General features: G+C 40.7%; 1 protein-coding gene across 4 annotated transcripts in view; it reads left to right on the forward strand.

The window, feature by feature from the left end:
* The first annotated feature begins 4,317 nt into the window (after positions 1 to 4,317).
* The window catches only part of LOC123991008 (kelch-like protein 29), a 351,069-nt gene continuing 335,407 nt past the window's right edge, over positions 4,318 to 19,979 (forward strand). For 2 of the 4 annotated variants that reach the window (XM_046292107.1, XM_046292106.1), the window contains exon 1: positions 4,318 to 4,631. The gene's annotated coding sequence lies outside the window, so the exon portion shown is untranslated. Of the gene's footprint in view, positions 4,632 to 17,875; positions 18,141 to 19,979 lie in introns of those variants that run through there. The other 2 variants (XM_046292109.1, XM_046292108.1) reach the window with 1 other exon arrangement.

Consider the following 19,979-nt stretch of genomic DNA (forward strand, 5'->3'; position numbering starts at 1 on the left):
CAAATTTAGGTGCGCGAGACAAATTTACCAGCAATGTAGCATACGTATTGATGAATCGTTTTGACATGTGATAGTGTAATCAATGTGTAATAACTATGTAAAAAATGTATGAACGAAACAACACAGCAAGTAAGTGAAAGAAATAGGTTTTGATGATGTTTTACTGGTAATGGGGACATACGTAAATGCCAACAAAATTACTTTTTGGTCAGTATGGTGTGTGTGTGTGTAACCTTTATTTAACTACCATAGTCAAGTCAGTTAAGTCAAGTCACGGCCGGATGTGATACAGCTTGGATTCAAACCAGGGACTGTAGTAACGCCTCTTGCACTGAGATGCAGTGCCTCAGACCGCTGCCTCTATGTGTGTGTGTGTAACTGTACTAGAATGCTTAAGGCCGCTAAAATTTTAAATATCGGTTATCGGTATCGGTATCGTGTTTTTTGGCAAGGAAAAGATTGGATATAGGTATTGGCCGAAAATGTAATATTGGTGCGTCACTATTAATTACTTCTGTCAAACAGGTAGGCCTACCTCTTATTTTTTAATTAGGAAGAAATAGGCTACAACACAAAGCCCTCTTGTTGTTTGTAGTGTAATTCAAATGATGCCTACTCAAATTTGTCTACTTTCAGCACCATGAACTGTCCATTTCCGATTGATTGTGCCTTGGTTGCTGCTTCAAGTTTCAGCACCACAATGTACATGTAAGTTACTCGAATCTGGCTTAGGTGAGGTCAATATCTCTGATAAATAGGCTTACATCATGGGCAAGAATCATATCGTTTTTAATCAAATGTATTATTGTATTATAGTAGTAGAAAGCTATCAAAGTTGACTCCGGTCCTCCTTCTCATCATCGAGCTCTCCTTCTCAAACCGAACAGAACACCAACAATTATTTTCGGGGTAAGCCTTTAAACAATTATTTTCAGGGTAAGCCTTTAACTCTCCTCCTAAACTGCCACCATAGGCCTACACAGCACAGCCATTTGTTAGGCAGTGCACAAAATAGTTTTTGATCAACAAGAGCAGAGCAGGGATCAGGGTTGGAATATCCACTGCAGTGTGTAATGCAGTCTCGTTTTATTTACAGCGTCCCAGCAGCTGCAGTACTTAAAAAATAGAACTTTTCTCTATGCTTCTCCGAGCATGCACTTCATATCCGTTAGGCTATGGATCATTTAATTGAGACCACACTAAATAGCCTATAGGCTCATTTTATAGTGCGCTCGCAGGGGAGAATCAGAATGAGGGGTGGAACCGGGCTCACATCTATATATAGCCCAACCTTTTCCTGCAGTTGGCTAAATCAGGGTCAAACAGGGTCTTTCTTTGTAGTCTTAAACAAATCGACTTTGACACGAAAGTATGCACCTCACACACATGGTTGAGGGCTTCAAAAAAGAAGACACCTGTACCATGTCAGATATAGAGTTGAAGTGTATTACATTTTGAGTTTGCATCCCAATATTACGCTTTATCACAAAAGACTGGAAAATAGCAAAACCGTTTGACATGGAAACACTGGATTTTTGGCAGCTTTTTGAAGTAATGTTTATTATGAAAAATACTGAGATATATTAACATTTCATCAATTACAAATTGCATGACCCTCCCCTGGACTAGATTTAAAAAAACTAAACCTTCACCTTGACTGAAATTGAAAAAGCAAAACCCTCCCTCATTTTCCTCCAGGTACCCATCGTGTAAGTTTCGATCCATCCCTAAGGTCCTTGGACTAAGGACTAATGTTAGGCTCCTGTAATGTCACTAACGGTGACAATAATATCATCCTTTCTATAATTCTATATCACCTTTACAGAACAACTTCAGTTGAATGTTTTTGCCTATTTAATATAATAAGAGACGCTAACTGAACTCTTAAACATACAAACATGTGTCAGATACAGTAGTTGTTTGCTGCTCCAAATGATCAGGATGGTGATTCTACAGTACCACGGTATTGGATGCTTTCTTTTATATAGCAGAGATCTTTATTTAAGACAACTACTACCACTACGATTTGCTCAGCAGTCCATAGTCTCTTTTTTTATTGTTTATTTGGGATTATTTTGGGGGTTCTTTCTTTTTTGTCTTGATTTAAAAAAATAAATGTTTTACCTTTAATTAGCCAGATAAGATATTGGGGACACATCCTCTTATCTCTTAGCTATTTGGAATACAATATACCTCTGAGGATATATTGAGGTGGTATTGGATCAGCAACAAGAGGATAAACAAAGATGGCTACACTTATAGATGAGGTGGTGGTTACTTCCCTCCCCCCTGGGCCCAATTACTTCTGTTTATCGCCTGGAGATTCTGTTTCCTTCATAGAATGCATGAGGTCAGCAGTTTTAATCTGGATACAGTCTGTGCATGTCCTGTTTTTGGCTATGACCAAATAAGGACAGTTAGGCCTATTTTCATTTCAGTACATACATTGTACTCTCAATTACATTTACAAAATTGTTCAATCAGATTATGGCTTGAAAATAATTGGCAAATAGGCCAACACTGATTTTTTCTATATGAATTTATAAGAAATGTTTTATTCTAGTGTGCAAAGAGGACTCGCATACTGATGTTTCAGTATTATTATTTTTGAAAGAGATTGCACTTCCCATGGTATTTTCAAATATTAGAAATGGTAACTTAAAAAGACATATATTTTTTTAAAGAAACAAATAATTAGAACAGAGAATTGGACCTAAACGAAATAAAGACTTAGACTTGACTTATAACTAGTAAGGTAAAGTAGGCCCCTCTAGCACAAACTGCTACATGCCACAAATCATCTATAACATTTAAACGTTTTACTCATATTTTTTCTGCAAAATAGTACTGTGTTTGCAATTCAGCAGAAGCTTGAGAAAGAAGCTTTTACCACTCTTTTTGTGCTGAAGTCGACACAAAACATTGTTATGCATGCAGACTTAGCTACCTGTTGAGGCCCCTGGATGCCATTGTGGGTCAGTTCAGGTCAGTTGAAGCCCAACGGAAACAAGTGTAGCACAACTGGGGCCCTGCGGCGATCCATATATTGCTGGTCTAGAGTATATTCTAAAATGTGTTGCAGGCCTGTTTTCTTTATTGTGACAGACTGTTGTCTTCTTCCATTATTGATTATCACTACAGGGTATTCCTTTTATTTATTAAAAACATTGAATTTGAGAGGAATGTTGTAGGCCAATGGCCAATGGCCCAAAATATCACACACATACAGTGCCAGTCAAAAGTTTGGACACACCTAATCACTATAGGTCTTTTCCCTACGTTGTAGAATAATAGTGAAGACATCAACACTATGAAATAACACTTATGGAATCATGTAGTGTTAAACAAATAAAAATGCATATTTGAGATCCTTCAATGAAGTCACCCTTTGCCTTGATGACCACTTTGCACACTGAGTATCAAATTTAGTCCAGATAGAAAATGAATTGCTATTTTTATTTGAGGCTTATACTATACGTTTCTTAATGGTTATGTTGTTATCAATGTGTGTGCTGGCTGGTGTACTGATATAAGTGTGATGTATGCATGAGACATCCTGGCAACTTTGAGAAAAAACACTTGGAATTGTCCTTGTTGAAATTCGAGACTTCTATGCATACTCATGGGGCTAGCATAGGATCTTTACCCCTTTTTCGTTTACCCCTTTTTTACCCCTTTTTCGTGGTCACGACCGAAAGCCGTGCATCCTCCGAAACACAACCCAACCAAGCTGCATTGCTTCTTGACACAATGCTCACTTAACCAGGAAGCCAGCCGCATCAACGTGTCAGAGGAAACATCGTACACCTGCCGACGGGTCAGCGTGCACTGCGCCCGGCCCGCCACAGGAGTCGCTTGTGCGCGATGGGACAAGGACATTCGTACCGGCCAAACCCTCCGCGTGGCCAATTGTACGCTGCCCCATGGGTCTCCCGGTCGCGGCCGGCTGCAAAAGAGCCTAGACTCGAACCCATAATCTCAAATGGCAGCATAGGATCTCACTCTCCATTGAATACAGGCGGTGGTTGACGTCAACACCCCTCATGGAATATTTTTTTTTAAGTAATGAGATTTAGACCCCATCCACAAATCCAAAAAGAGAACTAGGCGGGAGATTGACAGTCCGCCGTTCTGCGCTGCGGACAACAAATCCCATTCTAACCGCGGGGACACAAGCATCTCGTCATTATATCCAGTATTTCTGACACGGGGAGAGCCTTTCCAAGATGTATCCAAGTTCATGCAGTTCCATCCACAGACAAGTGAGAGGCGCTGTAGGGCTCCGTAGAAAGTAAAAGGGGAGGAGCGGTATCGGAGAGTAAAGTAGCCACACGGTCTGTCTGTATGATTGTGTGACCAGGCATGCGCTCGCATCTGAGAACCAACCGACGCTGAGCAGGGAGCGGATGAAGAAGCGTTTGGTGGCATCTGCGATCTCCCGACCACTCCGCTTACTATTGGCAACGGAAAGACGGTAGCCTCGACAGTTACAGCGGACACCTGACACTCATCAACAGAAGGCCAACATAATACATTTAGCTGTAAAAAGCAACAACAGTCCTTGCTGGATAAATACAGCATTCACACATAAGGACGAACGCCGGTGCTGAAGCTCAGCTACGACTAGGGAGGTAAGGAGAAACTGCGTGTCAGCGCACGAAAAACTACTTTATGCATTTTTTTATGTGCTCGGTGTCAGCCTAAGTTTACGCGAGGACCTCTCATTATGAGTATCCCGTGCTTTGCCTGAATGTGTGTCAGAAGCAGCTTTGCCTGAATGTGTGTCAGAAGCAGGAGTCAGGTTCATCTGTATCACCCCTTGCTGAGCACCATAATAACCAAATGGGTGTGCGGCTCCCATGTTGTGCGCAAGCGCCCTTACTAGGTGAAAAGAACATTAATATTCGCGCTAAACTTATAGGGTCCGTGAAAACGCGTATCAGTCTAATGATCCAATACACTCGTTCAAATTGAATAATATTAGTTTCTAATTTCTCAAGTGATTTTTTTTTCTCCTTTCATGATCCACTCCTTAAATTGAATAATAGAAGACTGTTTTTAGATTTGGAATGTCCAAATGTTCTACCCTATTCATTTGAGATTTATTGGTTTGAAATATTGGTGTGACTGGGAAAACGGGATGATTTTTAAATCTGTGCTTCAAGTGGACGCTACCACTTCAGAGCGGGGAGATTAGCTTTGCCTACACTATACAATAAAGTGGCACATGAATGTTTGCATAGCCACAGGGTTTGGGTAAAGCCCCATATGAGACAGACATTTTACGGTCTATTATTATAACCTATTACAGATATAGACACTAGCCTCTACACCAGGGACCATCAACTAGATTCAGCCTGCAGGCTGATTTTCTTAAAATTGTAAAATTATTTATAAATATTTCTTCAGAGGAGGGTCAGGGGACCGGAACATAATTTGTAAACTGCAAATTGACCGCAAGAAGCCCAAACAGAGAGTGTTTGACTACAACATAATCATGTCAAACCTTATTTGTTAAATCTGAGATATTGTGAGTGTGTGTGTGTGTGTGTGTGTGTGTGTGTGTGTGTGGGGGGGGGGGGGGGTGTAACCTATGCATCCTTCATTCCTCCCATTCTTGGAGACCTCGCCGATAGGTGAAAGAAGATTTTACGCTAGGCTAACAACCAAGTCATGTCAGATCGGTGATTATTTCTATACCCTATGATCATTGATCTAATATAGCCTATATATTTAGATCAATGATTATTTCAAGAAATGGATCATTCAAACATGAATATATTCAAACAGCGCCTATATGCTGCTTTGCGGGAGTGGTCCTTGAGTTGCCTCTCCACCCACAGACACGTTTGCACGAAATCCTTGCTTCCCTCCTCCCACAAGCCGTTGGATAGGCCTATAGGCCTACAATATAATGCCAGTAGGCTGTAGTCTAATTTACTTTCACTTGACCACTGTAACCTACTGTTAGCCTACAGGTTATGGGTACTCAATCGAGTGGGCCGATGTCAGTTTATGGGCACATATGCACTCATACTGTAGCTCCAGGTCTCCAGGATCCCAAGATAATTAGCCTACAGTCATTAGGAGGGTGGTTGCCATAAGCGGGAAATACTGTTAGAAAAGCACCATCGTTAGTAAAGTTGTCCATGACTTAAAGATAAACAAATAAATGTGCCACTGTCCAAGTGTTTATTAAGATACGATATTAAGATACGATGTGGTGGGTATTAAGGTACGATGCGGAGCGGGACACTTCCATGGCCAACATCACATTGGTAAAGCCGGCAGGTACTGTAGTGTGAATCAAGCCTAGGATAAAAGGGCTTTGGTAGCAGGCATCTGTAGTCGAAGATGTGAGACTATGCATTTGACTCCGAGCTGGGCTCATTTTAACAGGGGCTTCTCACCTCCGCTTTATATGGGCAGGAATGTCACTGTATGGTTACAATTACTAGTCTTTGTGAATGGATAATGCTGTGGTGGTGGCAAAGTAAGGGAGTATGTGCTTGTTTGAAAGAGTGTGTGTGTATGTACACACACAAAGTGTTTGTGTGCCTGTGTTAGCATGTGTGCTGTTGTTGGAGTCTTATAAGGTTGCTACAGTAAGAGCATAATTGAGTGTCTTTGCCTCCGCGGTGATAAACATGCAGACCATGCATCACCATCAGGGAATTATTAAAGTGTGCAGTGAGGAAGGCTTAGTTTAGATGTATGATCTCTGAGACGGAGAACTCAGCTCTGTGTTAGTTAGCTCTGTCTGTGGCAGAGCTGGTCTGGGTGAACTTCTGTAGGATCTCGAATGAAGCAAACGCAGGCAGGCAATCAATGTATATGTTTTTTGGAGTTTGTTACACTCTAATAGACTTGGGGCCTATTGCAAAACCCAACTGCCAGCCTAACACGGAACCCAAACCGGCTTCGCGCGTGCGCCATCGTGCTTAAATGGATTTTGTCCCCCCCCACCAAACGCGATCACGACACACAGGTTAAAATATCAAAACAAACTCTGAACCAATTATTAATTTGGGGACAGGTCGAAAAGCATTAAACATTTATAGCAATTTAGCTTGTTAGCTTGAACTTGCTACTCAATATGTCCTGGGATATAAACATTGAGTTGTTATTTTACCTGAAATGCTGAGCAAGAGGACAAACACCAGTCTCAACGTCAACAGTGAAGAGGCGACTCTGGGATGCTGGCCTTCTAGGCAGAGTTGCAAAGAAAAAGCCATATCTCAGACTGGCCAATAAAAAGAAAAGGTTAAGATGGGCAAAATAACACAGACACTAGACAGAGGAACTCTGCTTGAAGGTCAGCATCCTGGAGTCACCTCTTCACTGTTGACGTTGAGACTGGTGTTTTGTGGGTACTATTTTATGAATCTGCCAGTTGAGGACTTGTGAGGTGTCTTTTTCTCAAACTAGACACTCATGTATTTGTCCTCTTGCTCAGTTGTGCACCGGGGCCTCCCACTCCTCTTTCTATTCTGGTTAGAGACAGTTTGCGCTGTTCTGCGAAGGGTGTACACAGCGTTGTACGAGATCTTCATTTTATTGGCAATTTCTCGCATGGAATAGCCTTCATTTCTCAGAACAATAATAGACCAACGAGTTTCAGAAGAAAGGGGTTTGTTTCTGGCCATTTTGAGCCTGTAATCGAACCCACATGATGATGCTCTAGATACTCAACTGGTCTAAAGAAGGCCAGTTTGATTGCTTATTTAATGAGGACAACAGTTTTCAGCTGTGCTAACATAATTGCAAAAGGGTTTTCTAGTGATCAGTTAGCCTTTTTAAAATGATAAACTTGGATTAGCTAACAAGACGTGCCATTGGAACACAGGAGTGATGGTTGCTGATAATGGGCCTCTACGCCTATGTAGATATTCCATTAAAAATCAGCCGTTTCCAGCTACAATAGTCATTTACAACATTAACAATGTCTACACTGTATTTCTGATCAATTTGATGTTATTTTAATGGACAACAAAATGTGCTTTCTTTCAAAAACAAGGACATTTCTAAGTGACCCCAAACCTTTGAACGGTAGTGTATTTTTTTTGTGTGGTTATTATTCTACTATTATTATTGAATTTTTTACCTTTATTTAACTAGGCAAGTCAGTTAAGAACAAATTCTTATCTATTCACATATCATTTTTGTCAAATGGAAATGTAGTATAATAAAGTCATTTCAAATGCCACACGTTATGTTTCCGTTTTAATATGAAACGTTTGAACGAAGTATAGGCCTATTACTATTATTATTATTATGTATTTTACATTCTTCAATCTTACAGATTACGATGCTTTAATTGGGGACGGGAATAGAGAACCTAGACAACGAAAGTTGCAGCTGTCTGGTGTCAACGTAAGATCTAAATCACTCGTTTATTCTAGTGGGTTTTTCATTTCAGAAGTTGACATGCTTTTCAAGAAGAACGATTTCCCTAATAATCATCAGAAATCAGGCCACCTGAGGGAGGGGAGGGGGGGGGGAATTCAGAAAATCGGCAATCAAAATAAACATTCTACCACAGTGACCAGGGTAGCCCATTTCATTCTGAGTTCGGATTTATCTCTACGATGCATACTGTCAGGTTTTCCGAACAGCACTGCAGATGCTAGCACATGCGTAAATCAAACGCACTGCTGGAACTCCCATTTTAAGGTGTTTACATGTCCTGATAATTACAAAATTTGGTCAGAAATCAAGTTTGATTATGACCGTATGCCGATTTTTAAGTTGAGCAGAGTAAGGTGTTCACATGACTAATGCCATACTCGGCCTACTGCCATAATCAGTTGGGTGTAAAAAAAAATAGTCGTTGGTTATAAACATTGATTTTGAAATAGCAGGACTAGAAGAATCCTGCCCCTTGTCAGTGTCCTGAATCCTGCCCCTTGTCAGTGTCCTGAATCCTGCCCCTTGTCAGTGTCCTGAATCCTGCCCTTGTCAGTGTCCTGAATCCTGCCCTTGTCAGTGTCCTGAATCCTGCCCCTTGTCAGTGTCCTGAATCCTGATCCCCTCTGTCTTTTTTTATATGAATACTTTTTTTGTGTGTCTTTGCCCTGCGGCGGTGAGAAGAATACACCGTGCTGTTTTAGGACTGTGTGTAGTCCAACAGCCATGCCAGGTTTAGGCTGTATGGTCTTACAAACCAAGAGCATGCTAATTCTGTACCAACACCGTCAGATAAACATGTCGAGGAAGCTCCGAGGCTTTATATGGCTGCCAGTGCTTAAACGAGAGAGTACGGACAGATGTTAGAACAACGGGTTACAAAAGGCCTAATGGGACTTCAATCTTTCTCTCTCTAAAATAGATGTATTTTAGAGGCTCCGTTTCGGAATGTTTTTATCCCCAGATCTCTCGCATTCATTCCTCATCTCCCTCATTCAGCTCTGGTGATATTCCCTGTGGATCAGTATGCATAATATTCAGGTAGGGATGGAGGCTATTGTAAAAGGGTAATATACTTGCTAATGTAGATGGGGTGAACGGACACAAGCTTGCTGTTTCCCAAGCCTCTTTAGGGACCAGTGAACTATGAAAGGCAGTCTTCAGCTGCTCTCTCCTACACAGGAGCTCCGGGGGTTGTGGCTGTGGTATCATAGCGCTAAAAGCCTGCTGTTTGACTGCACCGAGACTAGAATGGTCTCATAGCGACACACAACTCTGAACGCCCAACAACTACACAGACTGAGTCAGAAGTGCTTGCTCTGCTGCAAGGATGCAGCCCATGCTGTTTTTTTGCCTATACAAAAAGTGGCAGCACTCAGTGCATCGAACTCTAGGAAGGTTTAGTTTATTAGGATCCCCAATAGCTACGTGGACATGCAGCTGCTACTCTTCCTGGGGTCCACATAAAACATAAAGTACAGAACAGTTATAGACAAGAACAACAGAATATTACATTAAATTCAAAATAAATGAGTTATATATTGGAAAGACATCAAGAGAACAAAATTCCTATTTACACACTACTCGTTCTAAAATTAGGTATTTAGAAAGAGGAAAGGTGCTGTGATATAGGATGTATATATATATATTTTTTAAGCAAAACTTGATTTTTGCCTGAGTAACCTGGTGGCAGAGCATTCCACGATGACATGGCTCGATACATAACTGAGCAACGGATTAAATCTGTCTTTGCTTTGGGTAGAAAAATCCATAGTGACGCGCGTGTCTGGTGGGGTAAAGTATGCCTGTTTTTGAAGTGTATGCAAATAGATTTATACAAGTGGTTAGGCATTTTCAATAGACAGATGTTTCTTAAAAAGACTAGAAGAGAAGTAGTCAATTTCTCCTCAACCATGAAAGACCATGTTAGTAGTTATGTGTGTGCAGTTAAGGGCAAGGCAATGGTTCTTTTGTTTTGAGGCAGCTGCAGCTTTGCTAGGTCTTTCTTTGCTGCACCATATTACCGGCTACAAACAATATAGGCTAACTCCACTGTACTAAACTCATACATTTAGATTTTGGGGTGGTATTTTAGGGGTTATATTCAACTGGCAATTCGTTAGGCTACATAACATGGTAACGTAAAGTGGGTAAAGAGGGATTGCGTTCATGTGCGGCTAAATCAAGCCCATCAGTTTCGAATGATATGAAGTGACAGAGGAAATATTCTATTTATTCAACATAAAAAGAAATCAGATTTGGACCTTTAAAAAAAAAAGTATATTAATATACTCAGTCAGAAGCTGATGGCCTAGAATGGATTTAGCCTATTTTCAGCTATTCTATGATTTATATGACAGGGACAATGCAATGGATGCTAAGCAAAACAGTTGATTTTTTTTTTTATCCATACAGGTTCTAGCCAGCCTCGACACGTTTTTTAAGCTTTGCCTTGATGTGTGCCATTGTCAGAAAGGTATTGTCACTGTGGGCTATTTCATATAACTATCATGGGTTGTGTGGTATCCTCTCCAGAAACTAGTACCAATCCTACCTTTCCCATCAATATGCTGCGGTTTCATTAGCTAATAGGCTGGCCCCCGGGGGCCAGGGCCAAAGGCGACACTGATTAGACTATCAACCAATTCCAAACCAACCCCTGGCTCCCGCCAAGCCTCTTCACGTCTTGTATATAGATTTGAAAGGATGTGATTGGTGTTATCTAAGTTATATGGCAAACATTTGGAGAACATCAGAGGGCAACGTGAAGCTTCAAACTATCATTGCTGAATCCAATCCAAACCTTTCTATTCAGTCATAATCCACAAATAGTATGGCAACGATAGTCAGAGCAGTTGGCTAAAGCACATAGGCCAACAGATCTGGGACCAGGCTAATGCAGTCATTTGGCTAATCCAAACCTTTCAGACCTCCATTAGTCGCCTAGAGGCGAGGGGCTAGGGGGTGGGGAACTAAGGGTTTGGTCTGGAACTGGGCCTGTATAAGCAGTCCCCTCCAGGCGGTGTCCAGTTTAAGCGGGGGCAGCCTAAACCCGTTAACTTCACATGATGACACGGCAGACTAGCTTCACACAGGAGGGAGATCTGGGGGCCTGGGACACTGTCTGGTGGACATGGAAAATCAGAAATCTACCGTTACCTCCTAGCTCCTCCTGGCAAGCCTTTGTTTGTGTATAAAGACCAGTAGCATTTGCCGGCCCAAAGAAACTTAGCACCTCTGAACAGAGTGCCGGCTGTTATTTGCAAACCGAGTGCAAATGGATTCTACACATCGAAACGGGGGAAAATGTCCGCAGTCAGACGCCTACTGGCGGGTGGTCCCCAAAACACACCGCGGCAGACGAATGTCAGACCTTAACTCGTGGAATGTGTTTTCTCCTTTTCAAACCACAGTCTGAAAGATTTCCACAGTGATTTACAACTACTGCATTTGACTTATAAATACCTTCTTTTTTTAGGAGATTTAGTACAACTGTCTTACCTTATTGTAGAAATCAAGAAGAAATTGCCATGTAAAAATGACTCGATTGTAAAACATTATCTTGGTGGGCTATAAGTGTGGCTTTCAGCTGTCTTGCTGTGTTTATTGCTGTTAGCCTGTGACTGTGATAGTGCTGCTCCCCTGGTATCCATCTCTTTTATAGAACACACCTCTTTAATAAGGTGCATTCTATTAGGTTGTCGCTGCTTCTGAATAAACATCGTCCATAATAAAATATTAAAATATATTCCTGGGTAATGTGTGCCCTGTGTTTTAGTTTTAAGAGAGCGGAGAAGATGTCATATATTGTTGGCTGGCCCTTACGAGGGGTGTGGCAGTGTTCTGTAATAATTTATCTAAAATTGAATAATTTAATCTGCCTTCAGGAGGTGCTGTGTGAGAGAGAATGGAGAGAGGCCTAGCAAATCAATCCTGAGGTAGAGTGTCATTCTCATACCAGCCTCCTCTCTTTCCTGCAGGCAGACCTGACCTGATATTACCCTGGTCGCCACCATCACACATCCTTACCAGTCCCCGGGAACAAGTCATTGGAACTTATTTCAATCCAAATTCGCACTCCCCAGACTCATTAATCGTCCCTCCATGAATAGACAGTACTTGAGGCGAGTGTTCAGATGACTAGACAGTACTTGAGGCTATACAGTATCATTGTCTACTTGTGCGATCATGACAGTCCCATTTGACTGTGATTTCCTTTACTAGAAGAATAGTTGATTGGTTTAGTAGGACAGACAGTTGATAGGTTAGTTGGGTTATATGGTCCACACAAACATAATGTCATTGAGTAAACAAACCACGAGCTAGTGTGAAAAGATGTCAACCAATGAGGTGAGGGTTAAGGCGGGATAAATAAGAATAGGCTTGGAGCATTGCATGAAATATTTCAACTTTGTGACTGCAATGGCAGCATACGGTAAATTACACATTGAATAAAAAATATAAATGCAACAATTTCAAAGATTTTGCTGAATTACAGTTCATATATGGAAATGAGTCAATTAAAATCAATTCATTAGCCCCTAATCTATTAATTTCACATGGTTGGGAATACAGATATGCATCCGTTGGTCACATATACCTTTAAAAATAATGATAACCAGTCAGTATCTGGTGTGACCACCATTTGTCTCATGCAGCGCGACACATCTCCTTCGCATAGAGTTGATCAGGCTGTTGATTGTGGAATGTTGTCCCATTCCTCTTCAATGGCTGTGAAGTTGCTGGATATTAGCGGGAACTGGAACACGCGGTCGTACTCGTTGATCCAGAGAACCCCAGACATGCTTAATCGGTGACATGTCTGGTGAGTATGCAGGGACATGTTCAGCTTCCAGGAATCGGTGTGCTATACTGTGCTCTACTCCACTGTACTGTGGTGTCCAAACTTGTGAAACAGACGCTCTCTGATTGATTCAGATTTGTACTGACCAAATTTCCACTACTTTTCAACATTCATTGCTGAGAAGGAAGGTTAAAGTACACTGAACAAAAATATAAACTCGACATGTAAAATGTTGGTTTCATAAGCTGAAATAAAAGATGCCAGAAATGTTCCATATGCACAAAAAGCTTATTTCTCACAAATGTTGTGCACAAATTTGTTTACATCCCTGTTAGTGAGCATTTCTCCTTTGCCAAGATAATCCATCCACCTGGCAGTTGTGGCCTCAATCCTATATCATCAAACAGCATGATCGTTACACATGTGGACCTCATAATGGGAACAATAAAAGGCCACTCTAAATGTAGCATTTTTGTCACACAACACAATGCTAGAGATGTCTCAAGTTTTGAAGGAGGGTGCAATTGGCATTTGCACCAGAGCGGTTGCCAAAGAATTGGTTAATTCTTCTACCAGAAGTGGCCTCACAACGTCTACCCACGCCAGCCCAGGACCTCCACATCAGGCTTCTTCGTATGTGGGATCATCTGAGACCAGCCAACAGGACAGCTGATGAAATTGCGTGCTGCTTGTCCTCACCAGGCTCTTAACCTGACTGCAGTTCGGCGTCGTAAACGACTTCTGGGAGCAAATGCTTACCTTCGCTGGCCACTGGCACGTTGGAGAAGTGTGTTCTTCACAGATGAATCCCAGTTTCAACTATACCGGGCAGATGGAAGACAGCGTGCATGGTGTCATGTGTGCGAGTGGTTTGCTAACGTCAACGTTGTGAACAGAGTGCCCCATGCTGGGGTTATTGTGTGGGCAGGAATAAGCTACGGACAACGAACACAATTGCATTTTATTGATGGCAATTTGAATGCACAGAGATACCGTGATGATCCTGAGGCCCATTGTCGTGCCATTCATCCTCTGCCATCACCTCATGTTTCAGCATGATAATGCGTGGCCCCATGGCCTCCCAGTTCTTCCATGGCCTGCATAGTCATCGGACATGACACCCATTTAAGCATTATTAGGATGCTCTGGATCGACATTCAATGTAAATGGAACGAGGGGGCTCATAGATGGGTGTCAGTAAGAGCTGGGAGAGGTAACATTAACTGTAGAGAAAGAAGAGGGACAGGAGGGTTTTCACACTCTTGCTTTTACCAGCGGCAGGAAGCCTAGTGGTTAGAGCGTTGGGCCAGTACCCGAAAGGTTGCTGGATCGAATCCCCGAGCTGAAGATAAAAATCTGTCGTTCTGCCCCTGAGCAAGGCAGTTGACACACTGCACCCCATAGGCCGTCATTGTAAATAAGAATTTGTTCTTAAATGACTTGCCTAGTTAAATTAAGCTCAAAAAAAAAAAACACATGACAGAAGGAGAATGAAAATGGCTATGAACATTATGCCAGTGGAAGGAAGGACAGTAGCAGGTGTCCCAACTGTGGTTTGTGACTACTAAGAATTCCCATTGTAGCCAATTCGGTTGCAGCCTTTCCGTTACTGATTTTTAATCACTTAATAAATCATAAACCAAATTGTTATCAGTAAAAACACTTGGTAGGTATGTGTTTTACTTGTTACCTCTGTGAAATTAAGGGAGACATTTTTCAAAATATCTTAAAGAAATGCAGGTTTTTGGTGATGAGACAGTAGGCAATATTCCTTAAACTTACAGAAGGCAAATCATTTCTGTAAAACTGAATATACAGTGTATTCGTAAGGTATTCAAACCCCTTCACCTTTTTCACATTTTGTTACGTTACAGCCTTATTCTAAAATGGATTAAATAAATAAAAATCCTCATCCATCTACAAACACCCCATAATGACAAAGCAAAAATAGGTTTTTAGAAATGTTTAGCAAATTTATAAAAAATAAAGATACCTTATTTACATAAGTATTCAGACCCTTCGCTATGAAACTTGAAATTGAGCTCAGGTGCATCCTGTTTCTATTGATCATCCTTGAGATTTTTCTACAACTTGACTGGAGTCCACCGGTGGTAAATTCAATTGACTGGACATGATTTGGAAAGGCACACACTTGTCCCACATTTGACAGTGCATGTCAGAGCAAAATCCAAGCCATGAGGTCAAAGGAATTTTTTTGTAGAGCTCCAAAACCGGATTGTGCCGAGGCACAGATCTCTGGGAGGGTACCAAAACATTTCTGCAGCATTGAAGGTTCCCAAGAACACTGTAGCCTCCATCTTTCTTAAATTGGAAGAAGGATGGAACCACCAAGACTCTTCCTAGAGCTGGCAGCTTTGCCAAACTGAGCAATCAGGGGAGACTTCCATTTGCCACCAAATGTGATGTGGTCCTACGGATTTCACGCTAGTGCTCATGGGGCTTTTTATGTGGAAATGACAGTCTTCCATTGAACTAAAAACTCTATAAATAGTCAATTAATTTTTAACTAGTTTACGGCTAATGGAAGTATACATAACATTTTACTTGCAGCAATACCTCATTTCCATACCCATGCGTAGGAGTTGAAAGGTGACTCTTGAGTTAAAAGAGGATACATAAATCATGGATCCATGGGTGGTGATCTGAATATCTAATACTATGTGTTTGCATCATGTTTGTATTGTAGACTATGTACTTTAGCAATGGATTAAAAAAGGTATATCAATTGGCCGTAACCAACTGTTATGATGTATGCGTTTTTCATTTTGTGATTTAGGTGCACTGTTGTGTGCTACTAATGCTGCTTAGGCAACAACCACTACATAGTGAACAATGACCATGTTCATTAATCTGGCAGTGTATACAGGTGGACAATGTTAGAAAAAAGTATTTCTACTGAAAAAAAAAAAAAAATATATATATATATACATGCAACAATTTCAAAGATTTGACTGAGTTGCAGTTCATATGAGGAAATCAGTCAATTGAAATAAATGCATTAGACCCTAATCTATGGATTTCATGACTGGGAATACAGATAAGCATCTGTTGGTCACAGATGCCTTGAAAACAATTGGCCTCACAATGGGTTTCATGATCTCATCACAGTATTTCTGTGCTTTCAAATTGCCATCGATACCATAACCCCACCACCACCATCAGGCACTCTGTTCGCAACGTTGACATTGGCAAACCTCTTGCCCACACGACGCCAGTGTAGTTTTGACTGAAATGCGTGCATTGCTTCTCAGGTGAGTCCATAGTAGCTGTGTGTCATTGATGCAATTTCCTCTGCTGCACTGATCATAGTGTGTTGCCACATTCGTTTAACACATGTAGCTGGAAGGATGCACAATTATGAATGTGAAAATGGAACAAATGTCTATTTTATATTAGTCGCTTTGGGATGTTTATTTGTATATTGCTGACATAAAATTGCAGTTTCCAAACATGCCTTCAGAAAGTATTCACACCCCTTGACTTTTTCAAATTTTGTTGTTACAGCCTGAATTCAAAATGGGTTACATTTTTTTAAATCACACCTATCTACACACAATACCCCATAATCACAAAGTGTAAACATGTTTTTAGAAATTTTAGCAAATTTATTGAAAATGAAATACAGAAATATCTCATTTCTGTAAATATCTACACACTTGAGTCGATACATGTTAGAATCCCCTTTGGCAGCGATTACAACTGTGTGTCTTTCTGGGTAAGTATATTATATTATTATATATTAAGTCTCTTAAGGGGTTTGCACACCTGGATTAGCTCTATTCAGTTTATTTTTATTGTTAAATTTTTTTTATAGTCCTTGCCGATGACAAGCATACCCATAACATGATGCATCCTCCACCGTGCTTGAAACTATGAAGTGGTACTCAGTGTTGTTGGATTTGCCCCAAACACAACACTTTCTATTCAGGACATTTCTTTGACTATTTATTTTCCAGTTTTACTTCAGAGCCTTATTGCAAACAGGATACATGTTTTGGAATATTTTTATTCTGTACAGGCTTCCTTCTTTTCACTCTGTCATTTAGGTTAATGGTGGTGTTGATCCATCCTCCCATTTCTTCTATCACAGCCATTAAACTCTAACTGTTTTAAATTCAATTGGCACCATTGAAATCTCTGAGCAGTTTCCTTAAGAAAGACATGTATATTAGTAGTGTCTGGGTGTATTGATACACCATCTTATGTGTAATTTAATAACTTCACAATGCTCAAAGGGACCCTTTGAAGCATTGGAAAACCTCCCTAGTAGTCTTTGGTTCAATCTGTGTTTGAAATTCACTGCTTGACTGATTACAGATTATTGTATGTGTTGGGTACAGAGATGAGGTAGTCATTTCAATATCATGATAAACACTATTGCACACAGTGAGTCCATGCAACTAATTATGTGACTTATTAAGCAAATTTTTACTACTCTAATTTATTTACGCCTGCCATAACAAAGGGGTTGAATACTTATTGACTTAAGACATTTCAGCTTTTTCATTTTTTCTTAATTTGTAAAAACGTCTAAAAACATCATTACACTTTGACATTATAGAGTATTGTATGTAGGCCAGTGACACAACATCTCAATGTAATCCATTTTAAATTCAGGCTGTAACACAACACAATTTGGGAAAAAGTTGGGGGGCGGGTGAAATACTTCTGAAGGCACTAACACACGCACTCATGCTCGAACGCAAACGAACACACGGACGTCACCAGGACATGGCTTTCGGGATTTACGCCCCAAATATTTTGTGCTGCTGCTATGGTTTAAAAAAACAATTAGGCAACTAAATGCGCCGCTTAGTTCATAGCGCCATTGATGTCCGCCATATTAGCGGTTGGGACAACTATTTCTGTTTTCTTCCTACAAATGCTATTATGACCCCATTCCTGAAAGGTAAGACTCGTGAATGTCTGTGATGCTCACCAACCGTGTAGGAGACGTTAGAAAGGGACTGTGACAACCACAATTGAAAGCAATGCAGATCGTCTTTACCTGATGAGCTTCCCCAATGTTTTCCTGAATTTTCTTATACTTTTCTGATGCATTTCTGCCACCTAGGCTACTGATGCAAATACACATTTGGACACCTTTCCCATATGCTGTTCAGACCTTGACATATTTTCTTATTAGCCTTATGAACATACACTTGATGTAGTTTCTGTGCTATAATGGTGAAAAAGGCCACTCGGCCTACATCGTTTTTACAACAATATAGCTAAAACCACTATTGGCTAAACAGGAAAAATTAAGTGATTTAGATATTGAAACATATTTGTGAAATTATTCACTTGTAATTATACTCGCTGATTTGATTATTATAAATATAATTGTAACAGTAGGCCTTTAACCCCATTCCGTGGTTACGGGACACAATCCATTGATTTAATAATTAGAAGTGTTGATTGTTTTGCCTTAGGAGAGAGCACAGCACATGGAAGAAAACGGGAATGGGTGCTGGAGGTGCTGCAGATATGTTTTGAATACATTTTCCAAATGTATATGATTACTATCTGTAAAGAAATAAATGACATCATAAATACTACACCAGAGAGCATAATGTAGCCACAAAATAGATATGGATTGTGTTTTATCATATGACGAGCGCCTTTAGGCCTCCAGTCGGGAAGCCCGCAATTGGGCAGTACGTGCGGCAAATACCAAACCGTTGATACAGGTTTGACTTCAGAACAGCCGAGAGCAGCTACAAGGCCCTTCGTAATATTTCAAAATACAATCGCAGTAAAAACTGTTTGTATGAGTCCATGCAACTACATTTTCTGGCTATAATTTTCGCTGTATTTTACTATCTGTGGCACCTCTCTTTTCATTGACCTATGCTATTGGTTGCGTTTAAGACACGTTTGTTTTTATTGATCTCGGTAGGATGTGTCAGTACTCTTGTCATTTGTGTGGTATGAGAACATATTATTTTAATGTCTCCAGTCATGTAGAATTGCATAAAAGCATTTTAGAAGAGACTTTTGTCAGACCCACAAATACCATGATACATGCATGGGTGGTCCTTCTGTAGCTCAGTTGGTAGAGCATGGCGCTTGTAACGCCAGGGCAGTGGGTTCGATCCCCGGGACCACCCATACGTAGAATGTATGCACACATGACTGTAAGTCGCTTTGGATAAAAGCGTCTGCTAAATGGCATTATTATTATTATTATATTATTATTATATATCATGCAATGCTTTATTAGATGTGTTCCAATGCAAACCCTAACCCCCCCCCCCCCCACACACACACACACACACACACTCTCTACTATTCAAGTGGAACAATAGTTACTTCACCACCCTTCACAAGCCACTGTTGTAGCATGATGTTCAGACTTGAAAGGCGGGTAATTGTTGCTTGCATCTGAAGCCAAAGAAATGAACACCGGAAAATCATATCTAGGAAATAGTCACCTCTATGGTACCCTATTAAGGCTAGTGCGACTGCTACGTTTGTGGTGCGCCGTATATACAATGCCATGTAGATGTAACCCCTAGTCAAGTTCTTCAAAGGAAAACCGAAGTACCGCATCCATGGAACTGACCCTGGTTTTTATAGAAGTATTCTGAGCGTAGCCAAAGCTATCGCTTGTCGTTTCTCTGCTGCCTTTGGTGTGCAATGCTATAGCCTTCTGGGTAAGAATCAAGATCCGTTACAATTTATTTGCATTGTCAGCTCTCAAACTTTTCAAGTTCCCTGTTTTGAATTTGAGTAGGCCTAGGACTCT

This window comes from Oncorhynchus gorbuscha, linkage group LG12 (genome assembly GCF_021184085.1).
Source record: "Oncorhynchus gorbuscha isolate QuinsamMale2020 ecotype Even-year linkage group LG12, OgorEven_v1.0, whole genome shotgun sequence".
Lineage (NCBI taxonomy): Eukaryota > Metazoa > Chordata > Actinopteri > Salmoniformes > Salmonidae > Oncorhynchus > Oncorhynchus gorbuscha.